The sequence below is a fragment of the Metopolophium dirhodum genome, chromosome 7 (assembly GCF_019925205.1).
Source record: "Metopolophium dirhodum isolate CAU chromosome 7, ASM1992520v1, whole genome shotgun sequence".
In the NCBI taxonomy this organism is placed as follows: Eukaryota; Metazoa; Arthropoda; class Insecta; order Hemiptera; family Aphididae; genus Metopolophium; species Metopolophium dirhodum.
Genome location: NC_083566.1, coordinates 27,014,980 through 27,028,433, shown reverse-complemented (window position 1 = coordinate 27,028,433; position 13,454 = coordinate 27,014,980). Strand labels below are relative to the sequence as shown.

General features: G+C 31.2%; 1 protein-coding gene across 3 annotated transcripts in view; it reads right to left on the bottom strand.

Moving 5' to 3' along the window:
• The window catches only part of LOC132949211 (CCN family member 5), a 300,914-nt gene that overhangs the window by 48,699 nt on the left and 238,761 nt on the right, over positions 1 to 13,454 (bottom strand). The window lies entirely within an intron of this gene.

Below are 13,454 nucleotides of genomic sequence, written 5' to 3'. Positions count from 1 at the left end.
GTATTGATATCGAATTAAAATAATATGTTGAGATTTAAAATTAACAAGTAAATTAAGCTTTGTTTCATGTTTTGTAATATTTTCTGATAGATTTTCACTAACTTATTCGGAACGGCATAGTATTATTTTTGTTTAAATATCATCTAATATCATCCTACTCGTTATACAGCGTTATCGTGGACGGGTCCACTTGTTTTTCAAATTATTCTGCCTTCAAATCTCGAAAATGTTTGCATAATTCATGTGTACTAATCATATAGTAAAATTAAATTTAAACGGATCACGTTTTTTGATCTTTTGAGTAATGACCGTAAACTGGTGGTAAAAGAATTTTAAATAACGAATAAACTAAATTTAACTTTACCACGGCACTGCACACACTAATCAGTTTTTTAGTTATCTCATTGAAGTATAAATCAGAATATGTTTATTTTTTCTAATTGCAGTACCTAATTATATGTACAAAGTACACTAATAACCTATGCGTTTTGACTGATTGAAGATTTTAATAGTTTGTAAATAAAAAATGTAAAGCTTTCTAAAGTTTTTGTAGGTTTCTAGTTAAATGTATAAATATTTGTAATATTGCAATATTATGGTCAATCATTTAAATTAAAAAATATATAAACCATCAAGTAGTAAGGAATGAATATCTTAGATAGTTCGTAAATATATTTTATTCCTTTGAAAAAGTAATGTATAATATTTGTAGTTTAATATAATATAGGTAGGTAGGTACATTACAGTTTTTCATATAACACATCATTTAAAAGCAAATTTTGTTAAAAAATGGTAACAGATAAAAATTCAATCACATTTTTCTTGAACTTCAAAAGAAATCCATGTACCTATTACATATATTTCTTTTTATTTAATTTGAACTTTTAATAAAAGATATTCAATATTAAAATAATATTAGTATTTTTTTTCAATTTAAAAAATCCGATATTCTTGAACGTTTTTAAAACAAATCGGAAACTGTTTTGTTTATCATAAATATAATTTTAATACAAAAATACAAACGTTAAGTTTCTTTCAAGAAAATATTTTCGTTAGAAATAATCCATTAGTCGATTCTAAATGCAAATAATTACCGTCTGTATATTTTTTTCAACTCAATTTTATTTCATGCATTTGTTTACACATAACCCCTCAAGTTTTTCTATAGTTTTTCAAATTATGTATTCTAGATTTAAACTTAAATCAAAAGTTTTGAAATTAATATAGTAAGGAGTCAAAATGCGGTATGCACAAAGGAAAATTTATATTTTAAAGTACCTATACGACTCAACGGAGTGTAAGTGGCAATTTATATGTCATTAAAATGTGATTATTGAAATTCACATAAGCATATAATTATTATAATCGATTCCTTCAAAATCAGTGAACAACGGCCTTATGCGATCGCTGACGATTTTTGTCGATAAAATGAATTGGCATTAATACAATTTGGTTTATTCAGGTATATAATCTCAGTCTCTGATGAACGGGTACTATAACTGTTGAGTCCACATTACTGTATTTGTCGGTTTTATAATTTTACTCTGAAAGTGTGTTTGTGTTCCATAAACGTGATTTGGTTGTTTGACCTCAATCCGGCCAAATCCTAATTATAAGCTTAAAAAGTTCTGACAGCAGTCCATACAAATAATTATAATTCGAAAATACATCGAGAGGGGTCGGAAAAAAATACATATTTTTTCTTATCATGTTGGATATTTATATTTTACAAACATCCACGAAGAGAATTTATTATAAATTAAATACGTTCACCATCCAAAACTACCTCCTAATTACCTTTATAAATGAACAGCCTTGTAGTATTGTGTGTTGAATTCGACCACGAATAACCATCTAGCGCAATGCAGTGGATTAAGCGAATTCGGCCGAGTCAATTACATGCTTTGAATTTATACTATATTATTATATAGTAGCCATATAATATATAGTCTTATTGGCATCGGCTATATTATATTATAATGATATTATAGTAGGTATAATAGTTATTAGTTTATAGCATTATTGTCAGTTATAGTAGGTAGGTATATAATATTATGAAAATTAATTATTTTTATTCTGTCAAAAACTATATCATGTTATATTATAAAATGAATTGTACCGGCTTTTGGCGGTCAGAAAATGATGGCGACAATATTTTCCTATGTTAAACACCGCAATCAATTGCAACAATTAGTATGATCAAAATACATGCTTAAGATCCGAGGTTAAATACTTATAATTAATTATTTTTAACTGTCAATGAGATAATAATTATCCGTTTTATATTATAATACTATCAATTTTCTTTAATTGTGATTTCTGTTGAAGCCAATTTATTCGTTTAAATACTTTTTAGAAACTATCACAGAATTTTACTATCAGTAGTATAAACAAATTGTCTTAGGTTAGGTTAAGTTTTTAATTGATCGTTTTGTTTTTATTGCCAATTTTAAGACAGTTCAATTTATTAATCCAGTAAACCGTATAATAACCCACTTCAAAATTTAAATTTTTCTTTTTCGATCGCCGTCGTGTACCTTCAATCCGTACGTATACAGGGTGATAACGATTGAGAATGTGTCATTCAAAGGTCACAATATACGCAAACAACAGTTTTACAGTTATGAATATTTTACCAGATTTTTAATTAAATATGTGTTATTGAATTTAGTTTTTCTTAACTATATCATAGTATTTACGAAAAGTGACCGAGGAGGGTCCGACCGTCCGCAAAAAGTTCGCATTCGAAACGAAACGTTTATGGAAAAATCGTAGTATAATATAGTATATATAGATATATTTTAGTCGGAATGCTAATAACCGGGGGCTTAGATAACACGACAAATCGACTGGAAACAAACACCGGGACGAGGGTTGTACGCGTGACTGTATATAAACTATAAACGCAACGAGACGTTCGTGGTGTGTGTAAAGTATAATAATAATATTATATATTATTATGTTGTGTATTAAAAAAAAAAAAAAAGAAGAAAATTCTCCGACCGACGCAACAAGGGCGGCGGACCCGCGTTAAATTAATTTATTATTAAATTGATGCGATCGACGCGAACAGAAGAAACGCGCCGACGTGAAAACGATAACTTTGCACATCGATGACTGCAATAATAATGTGTTATTATGATGTATCGCTCGGTTTACATGAATTATTATACCGGTGAAGCAGGGCCGAATTTAAGATTTTGTCGCCCACGGGCAACAACATTATGGTGCCCCCGACTGGTTGTGATTAATTTTTCCCATTTAGGTATTTTTACACAATATTTATTATTCACACAAAATCGAAAAAAACTGTCTTATGATTAACTAAATATATTTATAAACCATATATAACGAAATCTTATGGAAGACTGAATTGTATTATTATATTATATTGCTAGATGTTCCTTCCGGCGTTGCCCGTGCCAAAGATTTGTAAATTATATTTGTAAAAAAATGTATATTATGCTACATTCCTATACTAATTATAATAGTAATATATTATGTAACAAATGGTAACCATTTAAATAAACTGTCTATGAACCTATAAACTATTAATTTAGCTATCTATAAGGGACAAAGGTTGAAAAAAAGGTATAAACTATTTTTTGAGATATTTTTTTTCAAAAATTCTATTTTATAATAATGTATATCATATAGATAATTTGTGTAATAAATAGATGTGACAATGCTCTTTTTCAAAATTACATATTTAGATACCTACCTATTGTATTATAAAATAATAAAGTTTATATTTCTATAGAATAATCTTATGTGGTACAAGCGACAAGCCACAATGTATAACTATAGGGATTTTGTGGTATCCAATCCAATTTAGTATTTAGACAAAAAAAATAAATCATTAAAAAAAAAAAATTCCGGAGTTATTGATTGGGATACCAATATTACACAATTTATTTATATATTTATTATTAATTTATAACATTTTACATTGTGGATTTGAAAATATCATTTTACTTTTTTATAACCGCTGTAAAAATATCGTCACCCCCCTAACATAAGCCAGGGTGGGCTATTTCCCTCCTGGACCACCCTTTAAATACGACCCTGTGGTGAAGTATTTAAATACGTTTATACAAAAAGTTGTTTACAATTTATATTTTAAATGATTATTACTGTTTCGTGGTTTAATAATATTTAAAATAACGATAGTGCAATAGAAAAAAACACACGTACTTATCATAAACAAGACAGACCGCCAGTTTTGTTTAAATAATTTTATATAAAAAAAAAGTCAATTAGTGAGTGTCATAAGTGTTATTTATGACTTCTGACATCATGTGTAGCCTGTTAGTTTATATGTATACTCTAATCACATAAACCTATTGTGCCCCTAAGGTATAGATTGTTTATTTCAAATAATATAAAAAACTAATCATAAACAAAATATGTTTGTCGTACCTATACTATTCGTACAATGGGGATGGAGTGGTCAAGTGGGCTAAGGCGTCGGTTGCAATGCGCACCGTCGCCGGTTTGAATCTCGGTCACGGGTGGCACTTTTTCCGGGCAGACCTGTCTGGATAGAGAGGCCGCCATCCCCCGACAGGGCATGGCGGATACCTACGGGTGCCCAAATCGAAAATGTTGCCAAAAAAAAACATACACGTGTAAACAAAACTACAGTACCCTCCCCCACAGTACCACAGGCTAATGACCTTAGTAGTTGAAGCCTTAACGCTAAAAAAAAAATATTCGTAAAACAATGCGTAATTCATAGTTTATATTTTAATATTATGTTTTTTATTCTTTGCACGATTTTTTTTTTCTGAAAGAGTGTTACACAATAAATCGCCAAGTATGGCCCTTGAAAATCAAGTTTAGTGGATAGCACTCTTTGCTGCTATATTGATTGGGATAAATGTTGTATTTTTATTTTATAAATTAAAAAAGTTGTAGCTAAAATAATAAATATATTAATACGACGTTAGAGTGATGAATTTTTACTATTTTTTCACTGAAAATTATTCCAAACCTTTGGAATTAAAATTCCATTAATTCAAGATCTAACAGTACCCGGTAAATCTATTGTGTAAGGATTACACTCAACTCCCGAACTGTCTAATCGTGGCGGTGTGTCTGTACGCGTAGATCAATTATCATCGCGACGGTCCGATAAAATATTTCTAAAACGAGAGGGCATAACATAATAATGATTATAATATACGCCTAACGTGCAAGGATACCAATTATAACAATGTATTAATTATTACGACATGCGCGAATTATAATGGAGCGGATCTTGACGACTACCTATATACATACTCGCGGGTTATGGATGGGTTATGGCGGGTGACGGGCCGTCGACTGCGATTTCGGGAGGGGGGAGGGGGTCACTTTGGTTTTTATAATACGTGTATTCTACGACGTGGGTGCAGGTGGGTATAGTACCCATCTCGCGTTCATAATTCCTCCGACATTACTGCTAATATCCACCCCACTCTATATAATATAATATACGGTATTATGATGTAACACGCAGGTAAGTGCATTGTGCGTTATATGTATATTAATAATATTATTATATACGACACTAAAACGCGCGAGAGCAAGCAACCCACTACCTATATGCGGCTGTAATCATACGTAATAATAATGATATATTAACTCCGGTGTATACCTAGGTATATAATGATATAGTGTGATCGAACACCCCGTCACCCCGGTCGGATGTACGTCCCTGCATAATCCGATATTGTCGCGCGTACCCTTATATTATGATAATATTGTATGTATGCGGAGTGTAAAATAATCGTCGTTGTTTTAACGACGGCGTCTACCCATACTTATATGTATATACATACATTTCTATTATATATATATATATATACTTTACCTACGCCGAGCACTGTATAATATATAATAATAATATGTACCAGCGCGCGTGTATAGTAAGTACGACATCATAAAATGTGGGCGACGCGATATTAATCGGTTGCGAGGCGCAGTGTGGCGGTTTTATTATTATTATTATTACAGTCGTCCGTTAAACGGCTACAACATATTATAATATAGTTCTGCGGGTAGTACCCTATAATCTGTGTGTAGTTATAATGTTACAGATTATAATAGTACGCACCGCCGACGATATATATTATTATATTATATTATAATATAAATGAAGTATAGATGACTTCGCATGTGCGGCGGCAGTGTCGTGTTTGGATCCAGTACTTATTTGTATAGATATTATATTCGGAAGACGATTGCGATCACTGTATATTATTATTAGTTTACCGTCAAAAGTTAGACATATATAATCAATGAGAAAGTGCTTTTAAATCAGGATAATACTGATATGCACGCTAACGTGTTTTAGACTTGGCTAAGCTACTTCACTTTATTTCCACCGAAACAACTACAGAGGAATTGAAAAAATTCTACCCGCGCCAAATTTCCAACCTATACCTACACAGAAGTTGGTTCTACATACGACTGTTAATTGACAAATGCCTCCCTTCCCCTCCTGCCATAGTAATATAATGTAATCTAATAGATTCCCAACCCCACCAGGGCTCAGGAATCTAAATATACATCATAGTGTTCGAATTTAATTTAAAATGTCAAGCATACAGTATACATACCTCTAAGTGATATTTGCTTGACGAGTTGTATAAACATAATGTAGAAAATGATTGAATATCGAATTATCTGTTGTTCAGGCATGGTTTATAATTTATATGTCTTTATGTTATATAATATATCTGACTCGACAGAATTAAATTGAGAATACAAAAAAACAATTCAGGTGTGGCGTAGTGGATGTACAAGAATTTTGTATCCCCCGACTACCATGGTACTGGTTCTATATAAATAGGTTGTACTGTGCAAATTGAACTTGCCAGATAACAATATTATACTATAACATACTTCACATAATAAGAAGGTTGAGCTACTTTTCCATATGCTGTCATATTGCTAGCAGCTGACTAGAAAGCTGGTCGTCCATTCCGCATCAACTTTTTGGTTTTTTGCCTAATCCAGGCTGTTTAACCCCATTGCAGCTTCCATGCCCTCCCATATATTATCTCAGTTCATACCTCTATAGTTGCTTATCTTTTCCCTATTCCCGAAAGTTTGAGGCCATCTATTTCTCCGTCACACACTCACGCACTCACACCACCGCTACCTCGGAAGGCCGGTCGGTATATTTTCTTTATCTGGTGGTCTCCAAATTGTGATTTATCATTTTAACCGGCCCTTCACTAATCACTCTGCAGTCTACAAACTCGTCCATTCGAATTATTTATCTGCAGTTTTAAGTGCTTTTATTATGCCTACATGGATTATAGACTATTTCATAGACCAACTCTTTCGTTTCTATACCCATTTAGTTGTTCTTTTTTTTTTTTTTAATATTCTTCAATATAATTTGCGGTGTTATTATTTCGATTTATCTTTGGACCATAATAACCATCCGTAACATTTTGATTTCGATTACTACAATATAATAGGTATAGTCTATTCTTGTCAGACTTAATTGATTCCCATGCGCCGAACGCGCAAAGTCTTGTACCTACACGTGTAATAATATGTTAACTATTAATAACGGTTTAACGGACAGCGACGGATTTTTTTCTTCGACGGAACACGACGTACGAAAGCTCTGCGCCATTGATCGACAATTGTACATTATCGAATACCTACGCTGAAAATCGAACGGCAAGCGCATGGATGGTTATTCGCCTGCTCAGTGTATCGGTATAATACGTATGTGATGATAATAATATAATATATTATAGGTAGTTATACGCAGTTGTAGTGCACGGTGGAGTGAACGCTAATTGCCCGAATGTACGCGAAACATCTGCTGCTGGCTGCTGTCGATCACGAGCTTATTTATTATATTATATATATATATGTCTACTCTCCCCCCCCAACCATTTTCCAGGTGCCGATCTGAGACGATTTTGTTTTGCCATTAGGGCCGGGAACTCTTTGGTTGATTCCTCGACAATACGTCATGTTACCAGTGTGTATAAGCGCCCTGCAAATGTTGCTCCGCAGATGTGTTTGAACATAATATAATATAATGTACGGGGTGTAACAGAAAAAACTGAAAAATATAATCAGCTGATAACTTTGGTTCTAATCGATATTTGCAAATGGTATTTATTTTTCATTTAACTATTACCATTATCACATATCAATTATAGGACATAATAGTTCAATTTGTTTGTCAAATATTGATGACAGAAATAAAGTTACGATTATAATATTACACTTTTTAGATTTTTCTGTTACACTCTGTATATAAGCAGAAACACGTGCCGTTGTAATATTGTTTGTTTTGTCACGGCAAACAACGAACTACTTCCGGCCGCCTCCACTGAGACGTGTCGACGATTACATTATATCTTATTATTACTATTATTATTATTGTTATATTTTAAGGACGACGACAGACGTCAGAGACTCAGAGAGAACCGCCGTTGTCGCAACCGTCATTCTGAGATTATAATATCACACGCGTATAGCATACAGTATACACAAAAGTATATATCAGTGCAAAAAAAAAATAAGCACATACAAATTTTATTTATGTAGAGTGGGACAAAAAGGATGGTCTCTATAGTATGGTTTAGAGTATTCAGTGGATGGCATAATATAACAATGTATTACAAAAAATAGGTATGAAAACATGTCTTTATTGAAAATGTTTGTTGAAAAATGTATTGATTTGTTGTAAAACCGTGTAATTTATTTAAGTCATGTTAGCAACATCTCAGTTATAGGAACTACTGCTCACATTTTATTTTGTTCTGTTTTTACTACTTGGTGTATCGAATAAAATGCACGTCGAATACCGAGTATGAATAATTATTATGGTTGTATTGATGAACCATGGCTCAGTATTCTAAATTCGAAAAAAGCTGGCCAAATATAAAACATATTGTATTTTTTTTTTAACATACATTCAATATTAATTCAGTGCATCTCAAAATTTTTTGTCATGGGGCCCCCTAAATTTAATGTACAACTGTCAAGGTCTATTAATCAAAATCATTAATTATTTTTTCTTAACTATATATATGTATTTTAACTGTCAAAATTATAATTTATAATTTACTCACATTCTAAATAATACAAAAAAATTCTAAATAATGTTGATTGTTTATTTGCTATGTTCCTTATGTTTATTATATTAGGCTTGAAGCCGTTTATTTCTATATGTTACATATTATTATTTATATTAAATTTTGTAAATGTTGCTGAACTGAAATTATTGCTCCTCGGGGCGTTATGAATAAATAAATATGTTGATTCGTAACCAAAAATGTGTTGAAGCTTTTTATAATTTTTTTTTTTATTTTTATTGGATAACTTGTGGCAACATAGGCCATTGGGTGGGGGGAGGGAACTGTAGGTTTTAAATTGGGTAGGTTGGTACACGTGTGTGTTGTGTTTTGGCAGAATTTCTAATGGGGCACCCGTAGGTTTCTGCCATGTCCCGTGGGGGGGAGGGGATGGCGGCACTTGTTCTTCGGACACCGTGACTTGCCCGAAGAAAAATGCCGCCCGCGGCCGAGGTATCGAACCAGCGACGGCTGCGTCGCAGCCGACGCCTTAGTCCGCTCGGCCACTCCGCCCCCTTCTTATATAATATATAATCCTAAATGCCATGTATGATAAACATAATATTGTGATAAATGATAATATAGACCTAATGGGGAAATATATCATTTTAATATATTTATTTTTATCATGTTTTATAAATAATATAGTGAGATTTATTATAAGTACGCTTATGGGCATTTTTTTTTTTTTTAAATAGAGGAATACTACAATTTGTAATAGTGTTTTTATAAAATTAGTAAATTTCGTGCGCTGTGTATTATTTTTTAATAATATTTTATTCCCGTGTTATTGATACAATAAAAAACAATAACATGCGATTACATGGGGACCTACCAGTGTGAGAACCCTCAGATTTCGCAGATAGCATTTTACATTTGTACTAATATTATGATAAGGTACTCGAACGTACATAATATTATATTATGTACGCACGCGCTAAACGTTAAATTATTAAATCGTAGTGAAGTACCTAATTATATTTATACAATATTATATACGTGACTTTAATGTTTGATATTTTCGTCATATTATCACTATCGTGGTAAACTGATAAAGGTCTGGTGTGTGTGTGTGTGTGTGTGTGTTACAACTTACAACGTACTTATTATTTATTGACGACGGTCGATCTAACCGTTGTTTGTATAATATATGTATTCGGGTCATGACTCCACTTTACGGTTTCTGTTAATTGCGCGAAACTTAGTCTCCACTGTTCCGACAACGTGCGTTATACCTATGTAGATGTTGTGTCGACAACCACAGTCGAATATTTATAAAATTTATCGAATGTCTCTATTTTGCAATGACAGTCTGTAATAGTGTAATAATTAATGATGTGTAATAATGCATTAGGTCTAACTGTCTATTAGTTGTTAACTTCATTAGGTATTAATTGTATATGCACACTAAACATGTTAATTTAATACATACACAGCGACACACACAATTTTATAATAATATATTATGTTAGGGGCCTGGAGTGGCTCGGCGGTTGGCCTCCGTCACTAACGTGTTCTGAGGTCAAGCATCGGCCGGCGTCGCTAGTTTTCGAATGGTCGATGGGTGACCACCCGGGTTTTTAGTATAGTAAGTAAAAGTGATTTTTAACTTACATAAGTAAAAAATAATATGATAGTTTTCATATTATTATTCTATATACTAAATATAAATATTTATATCGAAAGTGATGTTTGCATAACAATTTTTGTTAATGTATTAATTTATATTCACTCAACATAAATGATAAATTCACTGACCAAATAAATTAATTCTTTTGACTCAAAATAATGGTTGTGTATAAAGTTTTGTAATTTTAGGATTTTATGATTATTGTGTAATGGTTCTAACTTCTAAGTAATTTTATATACAATTCAAACTTTGAGCAATATTTTTTATTAGGTTTGTATTTTATATTATGTTATTGGTTATTTTATTGTTTTATTACCTATATTATTTGGTTCAAAATACGAGTTTTCTTTAGTTATTTGTTAATTTGTTTTTCAACAATACTCCTTTATTTTATGCTACGGGATATAGAAATATTTATTGTTAAAAAAGTAGACGTTGATAAAGTGGAAAAAAAACTCGTTATGAAATCACCTTGAGTTTTGAAAGATGTATTTTGTCTGAAAATTTATGGATTCGATCGTGCGTCTCTTGCATTTCAATATTATTACATTTGACAGGGATAGGAAGTCACCAGCTACAGCCCCGTCGTATGAATCTCAAATTTATGGGTCCATGTCTTATTTGCATTTTAATACTACCGGCAGGTAACTTTTGACCATAGTATTTCTTATTTTCATAATAATAATTTATGTAAGTACACAGAACAGTTGATTTATGTTTTTCTTTTTTTGTTTGCCAATAATCATGAATTTTATCAGGAATTGCGAATTTATTGAGTCAACGAGGGCCGGGGAGTGACTAGAACTAAGTACAAGAAAATGCTTTTGTAGTCCTTGTTTTTGAAGGTAGACATACTGTGTTTATTTTATTATACTATTATAAAACATAATCATCTGGTATACCGTTCATAACTTTTGAAATGTTAAACTACCTACACGAAATTATTTTAACTGTGAATTAATTAAATGTATCATAAAATAATAAACTTTGTAGATACACATTTGAAATCGTAGCCATTTTATGCTCGTTGTATGTTATCATTGAAAAAAAATAATAACACAGTGTAATATTATGAGAACTAATATTATATTTGATGAATATATTTTACGATTCTCAGAACATGTACATTTTTTTTTTTGAAAACCTTCCGGATGTCATTACAATGTAACTTCACATTATGATATGTATTTTATAACATTTTTTAATAAGCATAACGCTATAATATATTATTTTTTTTACATGCATTGTTTGATGACATTTTTAGATTTTCTTAAAAAACCATTAAGTATTTGTATTTATTTTATTGACGCCATGTTTGGAATTAATTCAGACATAAATTGATTTCAATAGTATCGTGAACATAGAAAATACAAATTTAAAACTCAAAACTATAAATAGTAATAATAGAAATGGCGGTGGAATCTGATATAGACAAAGCTGAAGTGAGACCACGTAACATTTTGTGAAAAAGACCGTAGTTGAGTTCATATCTAGGAAGTCGGAGGTACATGATGGTGAGGAAATTGATATAGGAAATAATTTCTAGTGTTGTGGTTGGCTACTAAGAGAAACAAAGAAGAGTAAGTCAGGACTATATATACTTATACATTATAAGTATTAAGTATAATATAATAATAATATATATATATATATGTATTGGAAAATATTTTATAAAACTATTCTTATTTCTTATAATTTGAATGAAGTATATCAGGTATTAGAGTTTAATATTATACATGTCTATGTCATAATATGTATTATCACTAAAAATGGTGATATAAGAGATATTTTTATATTTGTCGCTTTCGCCACTACGTTTTGGAAAAATTACAACTTAACCGGTATCTTAGTTGTTTTAAAATTTTAAATACAACTTTTTATCTACATGTCCCTCATCTGTATCATTTTTAAGCCGATGTCCTGTTTGAACAAAATTATATCAGACCATGGACATGACCAGTAGTTTTGACTATGGCGTTATGTATTTCAAACTTGTATATAAATAATATTATAATGCACACAATATAATACTGTTGTTTAATGTGTGCTATTCTCTTATTTAAATAAATATATTTACTGGTTGTATTAATTTTGAACGATTGACGAGGTAAACTTAAATCAATTTATTCATGGACCAGTATACTCTGAAACTTGGCATGTAACTCTGCTCTCTTTGATGTAGGTACAGAAAACTATCAGGCATAAATCTGAGCGCCAAGTAATGTTCAACAGTGTTGCGACTTATCTAGATGAAAATTTCATTATAATAAAAATCTACTGGTCATACTTTTATTTGTCTTAGATGAAAATTGCAGTTATCTGTATCAATTTAATTAGATAATTTTGTATGTATAGACATTTATTTAATATTATAGTAAAATATACATTTTTACATTTCGTGTTCGAAACCCATACTAGTGTGATTTAATAGATGATTATAGTGCTTTTAAATAGTGTTGCGTGCACCCACTTACAGGAGACGGTAACAGGAATGGATGATGGTAATATTGCAATAATAATCGACAATTGTTGTTGTAAAATGATGTTTTTTTTAAATGCAAGGTAAATGTCACAAGACAATTTGAAATTATACTGTTTGGACTATTCGAATCAACGAACACTGCTGGTACGTTCGAAAAATAATAAGCGATTGCTCGAATACTTTCTAAGTCCCGAAAAACGTCGTTAACCGAAATAATCTAAGTCGAAAGAAATAGTGATTCACAGAG